Here is an 18501-nt window from a genome sequence, read left to right as displayed (position 1 = left end):
TTACAAAGGAATAGTGACAATCATTTGGCTTGATTTAATCTTTATGCATTGATGAAGAGATTAGCAAAAACTTGGGAGGAAAATAATCACTTTACTTAGACTTTCACATGGATTTATGTTTTCCTGCCTCCCAATCTGATTAGGGTCCCCTGTTTCATCTACTTTTACTCAAGAGCTCCCCCATAAAATAAATACACGTGAGAATTTTTATATGATCTTGACTTTCTGTGTGCATAGCTGTCATATGTGAATATATTTGTATGAAATTTATGATTCTAGTAAAGATAGTAAAACCTTTTTTTAAGACTATGTTTAGTAATTTTGGAAATGTTTCATGAGAAAAACACAAAGGTATTTTAGAAAATGGAAAAGTAGTCTAAACATAACTTAGAATACTTTTCATATATCCCTGTGGGATAAAATAAATGGGTTGGGAATTATCTTTATTCCCTTTAGAGCTACCTCCTTGTTTAAAATTTCTAAATAACTATAATGCTCTTAAGAATAGTCTTGAAAAAAATTCCATTAGTAAAATCAGATTTGAAGCTTATGAACATGGTGAAGAGTTAATTAAAATGAATGTGAAGAATTTCATACTATACTTGGTGAGTTCTGTGCCCATTTTAAGTTCCCTTGCTTTTGCAGATCACCTTGGCAGATGCTCAAGCTCTGTGCTCTACCGTTGGTGAAACTGCCGTACACTTTGAGCCAGGGCCTCACATCAGATGCCCATTTCATCCACATGGGTCATTTACTTTTTCCTTACTTTGCTGACAATGCCAAAAATGTGCCAACTGTCATCATGGGTTTTGTCTAAGTAGACTGGATGGAGATCACTAATTTATTTCACACAGGCTACTAGAGAACCTAATTAATTGGAGATTTAAACATCTGAACTGTATGGCTAATGCAGAAGACATTGAAATAATACTCTGACCACCCATGTGCATTAAAGGGAGTATTTCAGGGGAAACTTTCCCTCTGTAGCTCTCTTCAAATTACCATAGCTCTGAAAAACTGTTTTCATAAGGAAGGATAACCACAAGCTCAGGCTGAGCATGCCGTGGAATGAGATATTTAGGCAATTACCACTTATGCACTGTGCACTGTAGTTCTTAGTAGAAGTAGTAGGAGAATGGGGAGTGGAATGCAGCACTTGTGGCCTCCAGGTCATATTTTATTTTTTTGGCTGCCCTGCCTATGGAAACCAGCAAAAACCAGCTCCCTCATTCTGCAGTACTAGGATGCTGATGTATCTCTTGTACACGTGTTTTCCCTCTTGAGCAGAACTTTAAGTGAAGGCTTCGATGTCACTGAGAGGTTATAAAGAGCTGACACTTGCCTAATTGTAGAATTTGAAGGTCTTTAGATTACAAATTAGGCTTTGAAGGGCACAAGTAGAACCAGAGAGGGTGCCTTAAGAAAAGGATCATTATCTGGATGGGTTTAGTTCTTTCTGAATCTTTGGTTTACTGGTCATAATTTCTTACTAACCAAAGGTTGTCAGGGGGAAATCATGTAGTATAAATTATATAATGATAACTAGGAATGAAAATGTTCTCTCGGGTACGTGGTATCAGCCCCTGGGCAGGGGGAAGGGGGAAATGAGATTTTGCCAATTTTGCATCCAACTGTCTAACTAAATGTCATGTTTCTTTTTTTAAAAGAGATTTTATTTATTTATTCATGAGAGACAGAGACAGAGACAGAGACAGAGATACAGGCAGAGGGAGAAGCAAGCTCCATCCAGGGAGCCGGATGTGAGACTCGATCCTGGGTCTCCAGGATCATGCCCTGGGCTGAAGGCGGCACTAAACCACTGTGAGCCAATCGGGCTGCCCCGTGTTTCTTGAATGTAGACATTTTTCAAGCAGTATTCAGAAAATATTCATATTATTGTCATCCAACACAGCATGTAATACATTATTTATTTAAGTTTAGCAGATTATTTTTGAAGATTTGTCCATTCCCAAATAGCACTACCCCCAAAACTACCACCAGCACTACCGCAACAAAACAGGGCATAATATATAACACTGTCACTCTCACCTACCTATTGGAAACTTGCTTTCTCGTAGAACACATATAAATTAAAATTATTGCCTAAAAAGATAACCAAATGTGAGATAATTTCATCACCTAGTTTTGCAGGTGTATTTTATGAAATTATGTTTGTGTTTACTCTGCACAAGTGCATCTTATTTTATGAATGGTCACCATCAAGACATAAGACAATATACAAAGTTCCTAAGTCTTGGTCACAGGTATTACAGGTCCAGCTCTCACTCTGTCCCAAAATAGTTGTGGCATCTTGAGCAAATGTGTTAACTTCCCTACTTCCCTATTCTTCTTCTTCTTCATTATCTTCACGAGCACAGAGAAGCAAAGACATCCGCCTGGATCACTGAGATCTCTTTTCTCTAGCTTCCTGTACTTCGGTAACATGCCTATTTGAGCAGCCACCTCTTGCGAGGTGGAAAAAATATGCTCCCTGAAGGTGACTGTAACTGAGATAGTAAAACACCAGTGAGCAGTTGGGTGAGACAGAGAAGGCATCTCATTGGGAAATGGAGAGAAATGTTTGCATAATATGTCGGTTTCAAAAAATGTAAGCCATTATAGCAGTTGTTAAAAAAAGAAAACAACAACTTTTACAATCTTTCAGGGAGAAGGCAGTCGACTATCTCCACCATTGTGCAGTACCCTGTGATCAGAATTAGCATGTTCATTACAGTCTCATTTTATTAATGCCTCTTTTTGAAGATGAACACAGTTGTCCCCGCTGTGAAAATGGTACTTTGCTGTTTATGTTCTAAAGTGGTCTCGGCTGGGGATCCAGGCTAGGAACATTAAAGAACAAAGCACAGCTGCTTGACTGTCAACACAAAAGGATTTTTATGAAAGACTGAAACAAAAGGAAGGGTGGCCAACACAGAACAAACTTGCTGACAATTATGGTACTGAGTGAAGATGACTTGAAAAGGCTTATAAAATAGTTGAGTAGTTGGAATAAATTGATAACAACATGGTAAAGCCTTTCTGTGTACTCCACTGCCTTACGGAGCCACATAACTACTCAGAAACGTCTGAGTTTCGGTAGTGTGATCTTGAGTACTTAAAAATAACTGTTCTTTACATATTAGTGTTCATCAAGGCAGGAGCCCACGTGCACAGGTCCATGGGAGACTGTTGTAAGCAAAGACATGAAAACTGATAATATGGGGGGGGGGGGAAGTACACTTGTGAGCTGAGGTTTTTTCCTGTTTCCTTATGATCAGTCTTTTAAAGACCATTCTGTTGGTGATGGATGTTGCGTTCTTTGAATCATTATCACTAGTTTTTCCACACTGGGATTATATCTTAAAGGACACAGAGAGAATGGCTGCACTTGTAAATCATTGCATCTAAGTGATAAAATTTTTTCTTCTTTTGGCTTCCGATTATCTTTAACAATTTTAAAATGAATATTAAGTCATGTGAGTATTTGCTATAGATTGACTATTAGTGGCACTGTGGAAATGTCGATTTGGGAGGGAATTTGGCTTACTTAGCCTCATCTCTTATTTTTGATATAAGAAACTAAAGTCTAAAGAGTTTGAAATGATTTGTTTTCTTGGTCATACAGCTGAGATTTTCTTTGGGTTTCACCCAGTCAGAAATAATCCCTGCCCTATTATGTTGTGACAATGTATTCTAGCCCTTGGGTTATTTACTTTTGGTGTATTTATAAAAGATATTTTCCTGGAAGAATACAATATTCTTTCAGCTGATCAGCTACAGACAAGTATGACATGAAAGACAACAGTGCTAATGTGCCATGGGTGTGCAAAGTGTGGAAAAATCCTACCTTGATGATGCATAAATAAGAAATTGCTAAATATTTGGCAGTAGATACAAGTGGGTTCTCCAGAGAGAAGAATGAGTGTATGTATATACATACCTAAACACACACACACACACACACACACACACACACACATATATATATATATATGATTTATTATAAGGAGATGGTTCATACTATTAAGAAGTCTCTCCCAAGATCTGCAGAATAAGTAGGTAAGCTGGAGGCCTCAGAGCTGATGATATAGTCTAAAAGTAGGCAGGCTTGAAACTCAGGAAGAGCCAAGGTTTCAGGATGAGCCTGAAGACAGGAATAAGCTAGTGTCTCATTTGGAAGGCAATTAAGCAGGAGGAATTCTCTTAGTGAGAGGAGGGTCATCCTTTTTATTCTATTCAGATCTTCAACTGATTGCATGAGATCCACTCATATTAGGATAGGCAATCTTCTTTACTGGCTCTATTGATTTAAATCTTAACCTCATCCAAACCCCTTACAGTAACATTCAGGGTAAGCTTGGGCTAAATATCTGGACATCTTATGGCCCATTCAAGGTGACACATGAAATTAACCATCACAAGTGGGTATAAACTATAGTACCTCGAATAGAGTAGAAGTAAAAAAGAGTAATAGAAGAAAATGAGGTTGGGACATGCTTCATTGGCTAAAGAGAGCAAACTACACAAGCAGGAAATCATGTGACTAAGTTAACATAAACGGTCTCTATATGAGTTGAAATTTGCAGAGGTTTGCTAAAATACTTAAAGTAATATAGCATACAATTGACAATCCTTTATGTATAATTGATGTTTATACTGTAAAACTGAATATTTAGTTGACTTTCATTGATAAAACTTGAACAATTAAAAAAATAAAATTTCTGGCTTTCAAAATTAGTTTTATTTTAAGCTACTAATTAAGATGTAGTTTTAAAAGTTGTGCATGCATAATTTATTGGGATTTAGGGCATACATATAGCATATGCCCCGTCTAGGGTTTAATTATCAAAATCCTAATTACATGTCTCCTTAAAAGAGCATGTAACTTACTTTATATTATTAAAAACAATGACTTATGAGTTAATGCTACATTAAATATAAGTATGATGGCATGCATCCTAATTTTCTTAATATACTTTATTAAATAACAGGAAATTTTATTTATTTTTTTAGTTTTATTTTATTCATTTTTTAGTTTTTTTGTATATTTTTTATTGGACTTCCATTTGCCAATATATAGCATATCACCCAGTGCTCTTGCTGTCAAGTACCCCCCTCACTGCCCATCACTCAGTCACCCCAACCCCCCGCCCACCTCCCTTTCCACTATCCCTTGTTCGTTTCCCAGAGTTAGGAGTCTCTCATGTTCTGTCTCCCTCTCTGATATTTCCCACTCATTTTCTCTCCTTTCCCCTTTAATCCCTTTCACTATTTTTTATATTTCCCAAATGAATGAAACCATATAATGTCTGATCTTCTCCGATTGACTCACTTCACTCAGCATAATGCCCTCCAGTTCTATCCACGTTGAAGAAAATGGTGGTTATTTGTCATTTCTAATGGCTGAGTAATATTCCATTGTATACATAGACCACATCTTCTTTATCCATTCATCTTTCGATGGACACCGAGGCTCCTTCCACAGTTTGGCTGCTGTGGACATTGCTGCTATAAACATTGGGGGTGCAGGCGTCCTGCCATTTCACTGCATCTGTATCTTTGGGGTAAATCCCCAACAGTGCAATTGCTGGGTCAAAGGGTAGCTCTATTTTTAACTCTTTGAGGAACCTCCACACAGTTTTCCAGAGTGGCTGTACCAGTTCACATTCTCACCAACAGTGCAAGAGGGTTCCCCTTTCTTCACATCCTCTCCAGCATTTGTTTCCTGTCTTGTTAATGTTCATCATTCTCACTGGTGTGAGGTGGTATCTCATTGTGGTTTTGATTTGTATTTCCTTGATGGCAAGTGATGCGGAGCATTTTCTCATGTGCTTGTTGGCCATGTCTGTGTCTTCTTTGGTGAAATTTCTGTTCATGTCTTTTGCCCATTTCATGATTGGATTGTTTGTTTCTTTGGTGTTGAGTTTAATAAGTTCTTTATATATCTTGGATACTAGCCTTTATCTGATAGGTCATTTGCAAATATCTTCTCCCATTCTGTAGGTTGTCTTTTAGTTTTGTTGACTGTTTCTTTTGCTGTGCAGAAGATTTTTATCTTGATGAAGTCCCAATAGTTCATTTTCGCTTTTGTTTCCCTTGCCTTCATAGATGTATCTTGCAAGAAGTTGCTGTGGCCAAGTTCAAAAAGGGTGTTGCCTGTGTTCTCCTCTAGGATTTTGATGGATTCTAAATAATAGGAAATTTAAAAAACTATTTTATCGGTGGTCTTTCTAAATGAAATTGTGTTTTAATTTATATGTCAAAACATTTCATGCTCTTGATTTTTAAACTTCATCCTTGCATTAAATACATATTTTCACACAATGAGTTTTTTCCTAACTAATAAATGTAGACCACCAAGTATAGCCCTGTTAATTTGTTTCTCATATTTGATGATATGTGTGTTAGGATGATAGATTTGATACTAGTTTGTGTTTTCCCAGAAGAGATCCTACATTTTAAAAAGTATAATGCCAAAAGAGCTGTTTAAAGAATGAAACTGGATCATGAGTGAGACTAGCAAAACAATATTAGCAGTTTTCAATTGACATGCACGTACTTTTTGTTTGTGTGTTTGTTTAATTCCTTGGGTATCCATGGATCTATCATTTACCAGATAAGTAGATAATCATTTATGGTAAAAAATTTTATGGCTCTTAATAAAATTAGTTATAAATTGTCAGTACTTACACATTATATAGTTAAACCAAAAATTTTGTTGGGGAGGTATATTTGTGTACATATATATGTGCATGTGTTTTTTCTACATGCAATATAGTGTATGTATGGCCTGTTTAATTTGCCTCATAGCACTTTTCACTATGTGAAATTATACTTCAGTTCTTAAAACTTTTATTTTATGTATCCTTCACCCTTTTGTGTATAAGCTCCATTGCATTTCTCTCTGGCCTAGAAATAATCCTAGCATTTCCTGGGCACCCAACAAATATTTGTGGAATGAGTGTATACATTTAAAAAGGGATATAGAGATGGTTGTGTAAACACATATGAGGCAGTAAGAGGCCATTTGGGCGGTAACTGAGATCATTATTCCCATGGACACTGTAGGATGAAGGTGAATTTGAGAACCAGAAAATCAAGACAGAAGACAGACAGAAAGGGGACTACCATGGAAACGGAGTATGGTTTGTAGCTAGATAGGCATGGGTTTATATCAAGAGTCCACTGTTTCTGACTCTATGGGATTAGACACGTTACGTGAGTCTAAACTTGAGGGTCCTCATCTTTAAAGTGTAGGATAAATCCTAGCTATATTTTAGGGTTGACTTTAGAAGTTAATGACGTAAATATGTAAAACATGTGGTGCAGTGATTAAAATATAAAAGTTGCTGAAAAATAGTAATTTTTTTCCTTCTCCTTTTATCGTCCATTTGAAGCTGAGCTGTTTAGTTTAGTCCTCTTGCCCACTGTTCAATCTCCAGCATCTAAGACAGTGCCTGGCACATAGTAATTAAAAAAACTGTTCATTAAGTGAATGCATGGCTATGACTATGGAAAGGGAGGATCAATAATCCTGGAAAAGAAGTGTGCAATGGCTTTATAACACATTGCTTACCACAAATAAATGAAAATTGGCTTTGCACATGGAAATAAGCAAAAACTACATGTGTGTTACCAAGTTATTTGGAATGACTAAAGATCATGTATTGGCACAATGATCTCTAATATGCAATATCAAGAAGTTTAGCTTCATTTTTTTCCTTCTTACACTTGTGCTTAATATTGTATTAACACATAGTTCTATAGTCTTCAGGTACATTAGTACCTAGTAGGCAATTGCGTAGACTGCTTCTGTCAGAGTAGGGTCATATTTAAAATATAACCTCAGTTCTATTACATCTGGACTATACAAAGTCACAGAATAGATAAAAACTTATAATTGTTTTTAATGTCTGCAAAAACGCAGCATCATTATGTTATATATTTTAGAGGAAGGAAGAAAATTTCATACATCAAGACACTGGGATGGCACAGTTGGTTAAGCATCCGACTCGGATTCAGCTCAGGTCATGATCTCAGAGTTCCTGAGATTGAGCCCTGCATTAAGCTCTGCACTCAGCACAGAGTTGGCTTGGGATTCTCTCCTTCTCCCTCTACCCCTCACCCTATTGGAGCTCTCTTTTTTTCTCTCTCTCTCAAATAAAATAAATAAATAAAATCTTTAAAAAAAAGTCTCCTATATCATGTCAGTATTTAAAGAGATAATAGAAAAGATATTTTGTTGCTTAGTTTTGTTTTTGTCTTTTAGATTCCACTTTTGGCATAGCAGGTGATAGAAAGTGTGGTTATGAGTTCAGGTTCTGCTAGCAAGCAGGTCTGAATTCAAATCTTGACTCCATTATTTGCTCTGTTGCTATGTACACACTTCTCAACCTCTCTGAACTTCAGCTTGTTTATTTGTCAAATGGAGATAATAAGAAAAATTGCTACCTAAACTTGAAAGATCACAGATGATCCACATAAAGCTTTTTAGCAAAGTGCTAGGCCCTCAGTAAATGTGAGTCATTGTGAATATCATTATCTTCACCAATATTATTACTACCAGTACTATTATTATAATTATCAATAAATAATTTTAAATTATTTTGATTAAAGATCACTGCCATATGTGTGAAGCAAAATTTTCTGGTGCAAGCAGAACCAATTTTCTAAGTCTAGAAAGACATATAATTTTATAGTCAGTAAGTCGGGCTGCCTTGTCCACTAAATAATCCTTTAGTCTAGATGGGTGAGCCACCAATTGACTACTTTGGCTCCACAGTCTTTTTTTTTTTTTTTTTTTAAGTCAGTGGGTTTTTTTTTTTTATTTTCTTATTTTTTTATTTTAAAGATTTTATGTATTTATTAGAGACACAAAGAGACAGAGAGAGAGAGGCAGAGACACAGGCAGAGGGAGAAGTAGGCTCCATGTAGAGAGCCCGACATAGGACTCGATCCGGGGTCTCCAGGATCAGGCCCTGGACTGAAGGCTGCGCTAAACCGCTGAGCCACCAGGGCTGCCCCTCCACAGAGTGTTTGAATTTGAATGTCATTCATTCCCTTATAAGTGATTGAGGAGTATAATTTGGAGAAATGAAGTGAAGCTTTTCTTTCATCCTACACAGAGTTATCTTCATGCTTAGACTGGACATTTCGAGAGGGCAGGGCTTTGTTTTGCCCAAGATTGAGCACACAGTGCCATGCTTGACACATTATAAATTTTCAGTAAATATTTGTTGATTGAGTGAACAAATGACAAGTTTAATAAAGAATTTCTAAATGTTTTGTTTTCTTCCAGAACTACTTTATCTTGGGTTTTATTTTAAAAAACTCAGAAATAAAAAAAATAAAAATAAAAAAATAAAAAACTCAGAAATAATTGAATATGTATATGTTTCTTCCACATTAGAATAAGCACACAGTGCATGAAAAGCAATTTGTATTACTCATTAAATTATTGATTTGATGATATAGTTCCCCCTCATCCCAGGGATTATATTAAGGGCTGGGCATAAAAAGATAGAAAAGACTTTACTACCACCTGCCTTCAAGGAAGCTACAATCTCTTGACAAGGAACCATAATTTTAGTTATAATGACAAGGCAGTTATACATATAATACTGTGGTTGGGGATAATGAAGTCTATTTTTAGAAGTGTGTTCACAGGAATTCAGCTTATACCTTTCTAAGCTAGTCCCTGCATAAGAATTTATGTTTCCTTGAGTATCCCATCAATATGACAGTAAGGTTTGTTGAAATGTAAGATGTGTTTGACATATGAGGCCTCAAGTGACAGAAAAATTAAACTCACCTTTTTTTTCTGATGAATAAAAATGTTCTGAGGGAAAATTATATTTTATTCATAGGATGATTGGGGATATACTTTGCTTGAGTTTTGAGAAAATATGATGCAATAAAAAAAACTTAAGTCATTACCTTCAAAGTAATATTCCCATTTGTTTCTCTCTCAACTAATAGTAAAAGGGATTTTTATGGCTGCATTTACCATTTTTTATGACTCCTTTTTGCTCTAGGTGGAGATGACAAAGCATACCTAACTATGAAATGATTTTAATAAAATATCTTAAAACATTTTCTCCTTCAAAAGACTTCATTAAACAAAATTGATTTTCATAATAAAATATTTATTTATTAAAAAGATGGGAGGTGAGATGTTTTTACCCTTGAGGAAAAGTCATTAGCATATACTCCAAAACAGGAACATTCTTAGATACATTGCTTCCTAAGGCAACTTGGGTTGGAGCCCTGTACCCTAAAGGATCTTCTGTTTACACTCAGCGTTTATGCATGTCATTATATCTTATGATGACAGATCTGAATTTCCAGATATTGCAAAGCCTATTATAAACTGACATCAAGTGCTGGAGCTGATTTATTGGGGGGTCCTGTTAATCTTTGTGGCAAAGATGCATTAATAAAGTTAGCATTCAATTGGCTCAACAGCAAATGGAATTCCCTCATCTCAGTTTACAAACAGATAAATCATTGCCTAGCAGAAAGAGTCCACTCTGACTTATTTTTCACAATAATTTACCATAAACCCATGACAAAGAGCCAAGGAGGAGGTTTAATGCTAGCCAGAAGGACTGGGGTTTTGCCCAGAAAAACTGGAGCTTGGGTTAATCTTGTCCTAGTTCCCTATCAACATGTTTAAAATATGGCTCTGATAATTTAAAAAGAAACAAGATTATGTTAACATATGTTTCAAACAAGCCCGATTACATGCAGACAGAATTGATCAGGCTCGGGAGCCTTTCTTCTTATATGCTTCAGTGATAAATTCTTGGTCAAAGACCCCTACCAAACTATCAACTGTTTTCTGATGCCAGAAAATCTATCGGGAATGGTAGAGGGGAAGTAATCTGACATGGAATTGAGGTAGAGACAGATTTATCCCTGTAGCTAAGGAAGCTTCAGTGTCAAGGCTTTTGCTTGCACAATGCCTATCAAAGCCCTGGGAGGGCCCAGGAGTATTCAGTTGATTAAATGTGTTTTTTTTTTTTTTTCCTAAAATTTGTGAAAGTAGTATTTTTGCTTTCATTTTCATAAAGTAGGTCTCTAAAATTTTATAAACTTCAGACTTTACAAAATCTGTCTCTATCACTGAGATAACACCAAGGGAAAGAAGATCTGCTTTCTGTTTTATATTAATAAAAAAAAATGTCCACACGAATGCACAGATGTGAGTCTAACATGGAAGAGCTAATGTCTTTCTTGACTCATCCTCCATTATGATTAGCATTGGAATTAAAAGGATTTGCCCGATGTTTATAATCCTGAGTCCCTAAGTTTATGAAGAATATCTTAGCTTGGTTTTCTTCCTCTTCTGTTTAACATACAGTAGTACTTATGCAATGAGTGCAGTACTGCTCTATCCCAGAACAGTGGGCTGTGCACTCTTCGTAGGCATTCTGAGTAGTAACCAAACTTAATCTAGATGCTCTTATTCCTCCATTCTATTTGTTTTTTTTTATTTTATTTATTTATTTATTTATTTTTATTTTTTTTATTTTTATTTATTTTTTTTTATTATTCCTCCATTCTAAAAGGCTGTTTTTTCCCATTGCTTCTTCCATGGAATATCACCACCACTACCATCACTGAGACAAAAATTATATTTTCTGCAAGACACTATGTATACATTATCTTAATATAATCTAGTTCTAACGTTTGGTGTTATTACTTACTAAAATTTAGCAGATGGATTTCTGAGCTTATTCTCTGTGAATATATAGTCTGTGAATATATATATATAGTCTTTTCTGTCAAAGAAGAGATGAAGAGAAGTGCAGAAGTGGTGGGGGTCTGCTTCCTTCAAGGTTTCTTCTGTAAAATGAATATTTAAAAGATCTTCAGATTCCCCTTCTCAATATTGGATGGAGAAAGAAAGAGTGGAAGAGAAGAAGGAAGGAAGGAAGGAAGGAAGGAAGGAAGGAAGGAAGGAAGGAAGGAAGGCGAAGAATAACAGAAGAAGAAAAGAAAGACACTGAAACCGAAATACAGAAACCAAGAACAGAAAAAACGAAAGAAATAAACCTGCACCGCACTGAACGACGAAACGCCCGCAGAAACCTAAGAATCCCGAACGAAGAAAGAAAGAAAGAAAAAAGAAAAAAGGAAGGAAAGGGGAGAAAAAAGATTCCTACAGAATTAATAATCACCAAGCATGTAAGTCAGTCTGGGGATGTGTGAATTTTAGTATATAAGCATTCCCTCTATTAGATCCAGAAGATCCTTAACTCTGAAAGAGAAGACAGCTTAGTACATGATGACTACCAAGGGAGGTTCCCAGTTCACAGGAACCAAAGTTCAGAAGTTGCTTGACCGAAATCTCTTAGTATTAAATGTGATTTATTAAGGAGGTTTTCTGACTCCAAATCCCATTCTCTGGTCACTCCCCATCTTATGTTGTCTTTTAGTTGCAAAGGGTACAGTTGAGTGTAAAGAGACATGGATGAATAAGAGAGATTAGGTGTTGTTGTTGTTGTTGTTCCCTAGTAGAGGAATGAGAATGTGTGAAAAATATCTTAATAATAGTGAGAGGGGCCACTGGATTGGTTGTTTAGGGGCATTTTGTCATAATCTTTGAACTTCTTCTTAACAAAGGTAGAAAGAGAGCTCTGAGAATAGGAGAGGGTGGGATGGTGTGGAATAAAGAGATGGACGCAAAGAAAATGCATTAAAACATGTGCAGTTTAAGGAAGACTTCAGGACCCCCAACAGGCTGATTTCAAGAGTGCTTCCTAAATGTCTGTCTTGTCTAACCACAGGAAATTAGAAGGTAAGCACTGGTCATGTCAGTTGTTGGAACTGAGTTGACTTTCCCTTTAAAACCTCTGGTTGATAGAGATTACCAAGATCCCTTACCACCAGTCTAATAATCTCACAAGAAAATAGTTCTCCGTCACTAAGAAAATTTTTCAGAGAATCTCTGAGCACCATTCATGACTTTGTAAACAATATATTTTCATGAAAATGAAAAGCTCAACATCAGTTTTGTTTGTTCTTATTCAATATTATCAGTTATTAGAATTGCTGAGCTAATTGGAAAATACCAAGACCTTTGTATTTATAGTCTTTATTCAGTCTTTATCAGAGAATCAGAGGCATGGTAATCTCTTTTTCAGAGCTCAACTATCTTACCATTAGGGGAAAATATTCTCTTTGCTATACCCCACAGAGGGCTATTTTGTGAAGGAAGTGTTCTTTCACTGTCTGTCTTGAACAGCGGTTGGTGGAAGCTTTACATGTCTTACTGTTGAGGAGGTGACTTTAAATTCTTATTTTAGGTAAAAGCATCTGCAAATTAAGACTGCAGAAAGCAGCAGTAAGAAGATCCTCACAGTTCTACTCAGTTGGACAATTCTTCATTACACTGACAATTTAATTGGGTGTAAAAAGAAATGGCAATTTAAAATCAAGGTCTTTAAGTGGGACAACCTACCAGTTTCAGAGTTAGTATTTTTAAAAAAATCAACAAGACTCAAAAAAAGTACATCTTTAGTCCTCTAGTTAGTTATTTCCTATTGAGTATGTTCTGTGCTGAAATTACCCCATTAGATGTGCCTTTTAATGGCAACTTTTGCAAAAGAGTTTGAAGATGGAGAGCAGAAGAAATTGAATTCACCTTTTTATGCAGGCATGAAGACACACATAGAAATGCTTCCTCTTATGAAAGTTTATTCACTCAGTTTATTATTATTTTGGTGCTTCAATGCCTGTCTAGTGTTCTAATTCAAGTAACGTGGATGTTTTTAGTAATTTTAAATAGGAATGAAATTGATCTACTTATCTCATGAGGGAGAGATTGTATTTGACTTATCCATGCTTGTATTCCCAGCACAGAAGGTGCTACAGAGTGTGCACTCAGAGATTTGTTGAAATAATGTGTCAGGCAAACTTTACAAGTCGGAATTGCTTAAGTGACATAGATGAAGTTGACTGTAGCCTAGTATTTAGGAAGAGAAATAAATACCTCCATATATCCGATTTTACACATTCACTTGATGAGTGGTCATCAGATTTCTCCAAACTGAGCCTACAGTTCATTCTCCTGAGAACTGTACAACTATCAGCTCCCTCAGGTTATAAGAAGGTACTCCATACACCAGCCCTTATCAGTTGCACTAGGTAGACATTTCCCTTCTCCTCTTCTTCTTTATCTTCTTTCCTCTCTCTCTCCCTTCTTTCCACCAATATTTTAGATGATTGTAATTAGTAGCCATCAGTTTGCTTTACATCCTATGAGTTGCCTAAATTTCATGAATTCTCAGATGGAAATATATTTATTTCCCTTATACAGAGGGACTGTGTTAAAAATATTTTTAAAGATGAATATTTTGGACAAAAGCTACAGAAAGTAGAGGATGGTTGTGCTTATAAGGGTGTTTGAATAAATGTCATTTTGTACACTATTAGACCCAGTTAAACCATTATCAACTAAATTGTTTCTAAATAAGAAAGTGGCTATGTATGTGCCAGCTGAAGTTCTGGATGCGTTTTGGATCAGCTGGGGATTATGTCCTCAGCAACACAGAGGACATAATCACTCCAGGAAGATTACTAGCACAGCTAAATTGTTGACATGTTTAGTCAGAGTAATTCAGAGAGAGAGAGAAAAAAAAAAAAAAACTAAGAAGAAAACTTCATAGACCTCTGACCTACCAAGAGTTACCTCTCTCTCTTGAAAGATGGTTCTGTGTATGAGATAAACTGATTGGGTATCTCAATTTGAGTCAAATTACAGATATGATAGATACAATCCACAACCGTTTTTGATGAGAAACAGTGAATTCCTTTTCACATTTGCCATCACTATTAATTCTGTTAGCCATAGGCCATGATTGAGAATCTCACCTCTGTTTATCATTCTTTATTCAGTCTTCCATAGGATCTGATGTAAGGTATCAGTGTATTCAGTTTTGACATGCTCTGTTCTTTAACACACTGGCTTTCAAATTCCATGAAAAGATGGTTGCTATAAAACTTATAAGCAAAGAATTAATTAAATATTAAGTACAAAATGTTATTGGAGACCAATATTTGTGAACACCAATATTAGTTTTTTTTTTAAGATTTTATTTATTTATTCATGAGAGACAGAGCAAGAGAGAGAGGGAGAGAGAGAGGCAGAGACACAGGCAGAGGGAGAAGCAGGCTCCATGCAGGGAGCCCAATGTGGGACTCAATCCCGGGACTCCAGGATGATGCCCTGGGCCGAAGGCAAGCGCTAAACTGCTGAGCCACTCAGGGATTCCCGAAGACCAATATTTGATGAAATTTTAAAAATGGAGATACTCACCTAGCTCATCTGCCAGGTTAAATTTGAAAAGTTTCCTAACATCTCAGCACTCTTATAAGCTCTGTTGTCTTTTTGACAAGCTCATTGGCCCATTGGAATTTGTTTGATTTGTACTTATGATCCAGTACCTAAGATACCCTTAATTTCTCAAATAATTAGGAAATCTAAATATAATGTTTCATCATGAAGGGGATGATAATATATGTCAATACTAGATTAGTAATTCACTTCTGTATCCTTGGAGTTGCTTAATTTACTTCTTTATAAAATAGCAAAATTCTTATTTATAACCTTCTCTTTAAAGTTTGGGGAAAGTGTGTGGACAGGAGAAAATGAATGATTTAAATGATACTAAATCAGTCAGAATTATTTTCTCTGTGGAGATAGGGTCACGACTATGATACAACACAGATTAGCTAACATATATTGATATTTTATTGAAGCTATAATATGTATTGATTCCATGTTGAAAATTTTGAGCAAGTGTCTTTGGAATGAGGTAAAGGAATGAAAATCATTATTTCTCGATAATACATTTATTATTTGAGGCAAGCATTTTCCTCTCTAATTGATTTTGTTTTAAATGCCAAGTCATTTTACCCCCTAACTTTGAGTCATAATAAAGCTATTAAATAGAAGACATAAAAAGGCACTGAAGGTATATAGATACCATGCTGGATTTTCTGGATAGGAAATTCACTTAAAATGGTCTTGGTGGGGAATCCTGGGTAGCTCAGCAGTTTAGCGCCTGCCTTTGGCCCAGGGCATCATCCTGGAGTCCCGGGATTGAGTCCCACACTGGGCTCCCTGCATGGAGCCTGCTTCTCCCTCTGCCTGTGTCTCTGCCTCTCTCTCTCTCTCTCTCTCTGTCTTATAAATAAATAAATAAAATATTTTTAAAAAATAGTCTTGGTCTTATTGGACACTGTTATCTCTGAGGTCGGTCTGTTAAGTGATGCTTATGAAAACATAGCTAAACTTTTTTTAATAGAAGAGTGACTTTTTTTCTCAAAGCACCATGAAAGGCCATTGTCGACATCTAAAAGGATAAATGAAATGATAATAGGCCTAATTTGAATAGCTCTTTCTTCATGTTTAAATAGAAGTGATAGCTTACTTTACCAAAGTGAGCATACTTGGTTTTGCATGAATACTTGGTGTACTTACTATGCTCTCCTTGAAAAATTTGGGCCATAAGGTTTAATTGCATCTCATCAAGCAAATAGACTTGGAGGTATATTCTCTGAGCAGTGGCCTCCCACAGCTCCCAATAATGCTAATGGGAGTTACACATGTGTATTGAGGAGAGAATAATACAGCCTTTGAAGTTGGAGTTGCTAATTGAGTGCTTTCTTCAGCTATGCTCAGCTTCAGTCTACAAGGTCTAAGATGTCAGGCTCTCTAAAGCCCCCAGAACATTATCATTGCAAACTGCAGACTGGCAGTGAAAGAAGCAGGGAGGGAAAAAGAGAGAGAAAGCTCTCCCTTGAATGGAGAAAGAATTTTCAAGCCAAACAAAAGGAGCAAAGAAGTCTCAAGAATGGATACTCCTATCCTCTAATGTGGCTTAAGTTAGTTTAGTTTAGAAAGTAGGAAAGTTGTAGGCCCTTTCCTTTGGGAGATCTGCCTGCCCTATGCAGATTCTTTGTGGAGTTTGGGGACTACTCAGAACTGAATGATACGCAGCTCCATCTTGCACTTTGGCCAACGGACAGAGAAGCACTTGTCCTTGTACGTGATTTGATCATGTAGTGCCATCCTAGATGTCCATGCTCTCAAGTTTCCAGGCTTCTTATACCCTCTCCTTTTCCTTGCAAAAACTCCTTTCAGCAGTAGTTTTTGCAAGGATATGAGAACATTGTACAGTAATCCCCTCTTATCTTCATGGGATATGTTCTAAGGCCCTCAGTAGATTATTTATTTATTTATTTATTTATTTATTTATTTATTTATTTATCCTCAGTAGATTCTTGAAACCACAGGTAGTCCCAAACCCTACATATACCATGTTTCTTTTTCCTGTACACACATACTTATAATAAAGTTTAATTTATTAATTAGACACATTAAGCGAGTAACAATGATACCTAATAATAGAATGATTGTGTAAGATGATAAAATGCTCACATGATGAGATAAAGCAAAATGAATGAGTAGGCATTGTATGATGTAGTGTTAGGCTACTATTGGCCTTCTGATGAAATGTCAGAAGAAGGATTGTCTGCTTGTCAATTACAGTTCACCGAGGGTAACTGAAACTGCAGAAAGCAAAACCACAGATAAGGGAACTATTGTAAAATTCTTCATTTTAGGGTTCTTTAAAAAGGAAAATGGAATTGACTTACTCCTAAAAAAATATATGTGATTATCTTCTCTATTAGAGTTGATCCTCATTATTTGTGGATTCCATTTTTATCAATTCACCTACTTGTTAAGATTTATTTTTCACCCTCAAATCAATACTCATGGCACTTTGATGGTCATTTCACCGGGCTGCAAAAAATTTGTGTCACCCAACACTCATGTTCTCTGCTCAGGTCAAACAAGGTGACCAGTTCATGCAGTTGGTATAATCAATCCAAGAGTAATGAGTTCAGAGGTTTGAACATCTTATGACCAGGGATAGTTTTGCCTGTGTTCAGTATGATAAGACACCATGCGATTAATAGTGAATACTGTGAGGAAGTCCAGGACAAAATCTGTGGCTAGCTCAGTGTAATCCCATTGCTACTTCTGGAAACATAAATCATGTTTACTAATAATGCATTAGTTATGTCATATTTGTGTCTAAAGGGAGTATAATACAGATAGTAATACATTATCAAAAATTAAATAAGAGAAACTCATATTCTGGTTAATTGCCTTCCAGATTTACCAAACTATGGAGAGCTTCAGTTTTACTATGTTTAGAGAAAAAAAATAGTGCAAGGATAACTATATTCTTCTTTAAATAGGAATTGTCTCTAAGAAGACAAACTATTCATTTAAGAAAGTTCTTGCAGAGAAGACAGTTGGGCTGAGATGTGGAAATGTAATTTTTCTCATCCCTCAGGGGCTTAAGAAAAATAACTAAACCAGTTATGAAGCTGTGGTTGCCCCTGCGGACTGTCATGTAGAAGAGGGATTAGACTCATTTTATGTTAGTTCAGACAGCCCAATGAGGATCAGAAAGTGGCAGA

At 36.1% G+C, this 18501-nt stretch overlaps 1 protein-coding gene across 47 annotated transcripts in view; it reads left to right on the top strand.

Moving 5' to 3' along the window:
- PTPRD (protein tyrosine phosphatase receptor type D) overlaps positions 1-18501 on the top strand; it is a 2163408-nt gene that overhangs the window by 1859046 nt on the left and 285861 nt on the right. The window lies entirely within an intron of this gene.

The sequence above is a fragment of the Canis lupus genome, chromosome 11 (genome assembly GCF_011100685.1).
Source record: "Canis lupus familiaris isolate Mischka breed German Shepherd chromosome 11, alternate assembly UU_Cfam_GSD_1.0, whole genome shotgun sequence".
NCBI classification, from domain to species: domain Eukaryota; kingdom Metazoa; phylum Chordata; class Mammalia; order Carnivora; family Canidae; genus Canis; species Canis lupus.
The sequence above is the reverse complement of the archived record's forward strand: the minus strand, read 5'-3'. Positions and strand labels throughout refer to the sequence as shown.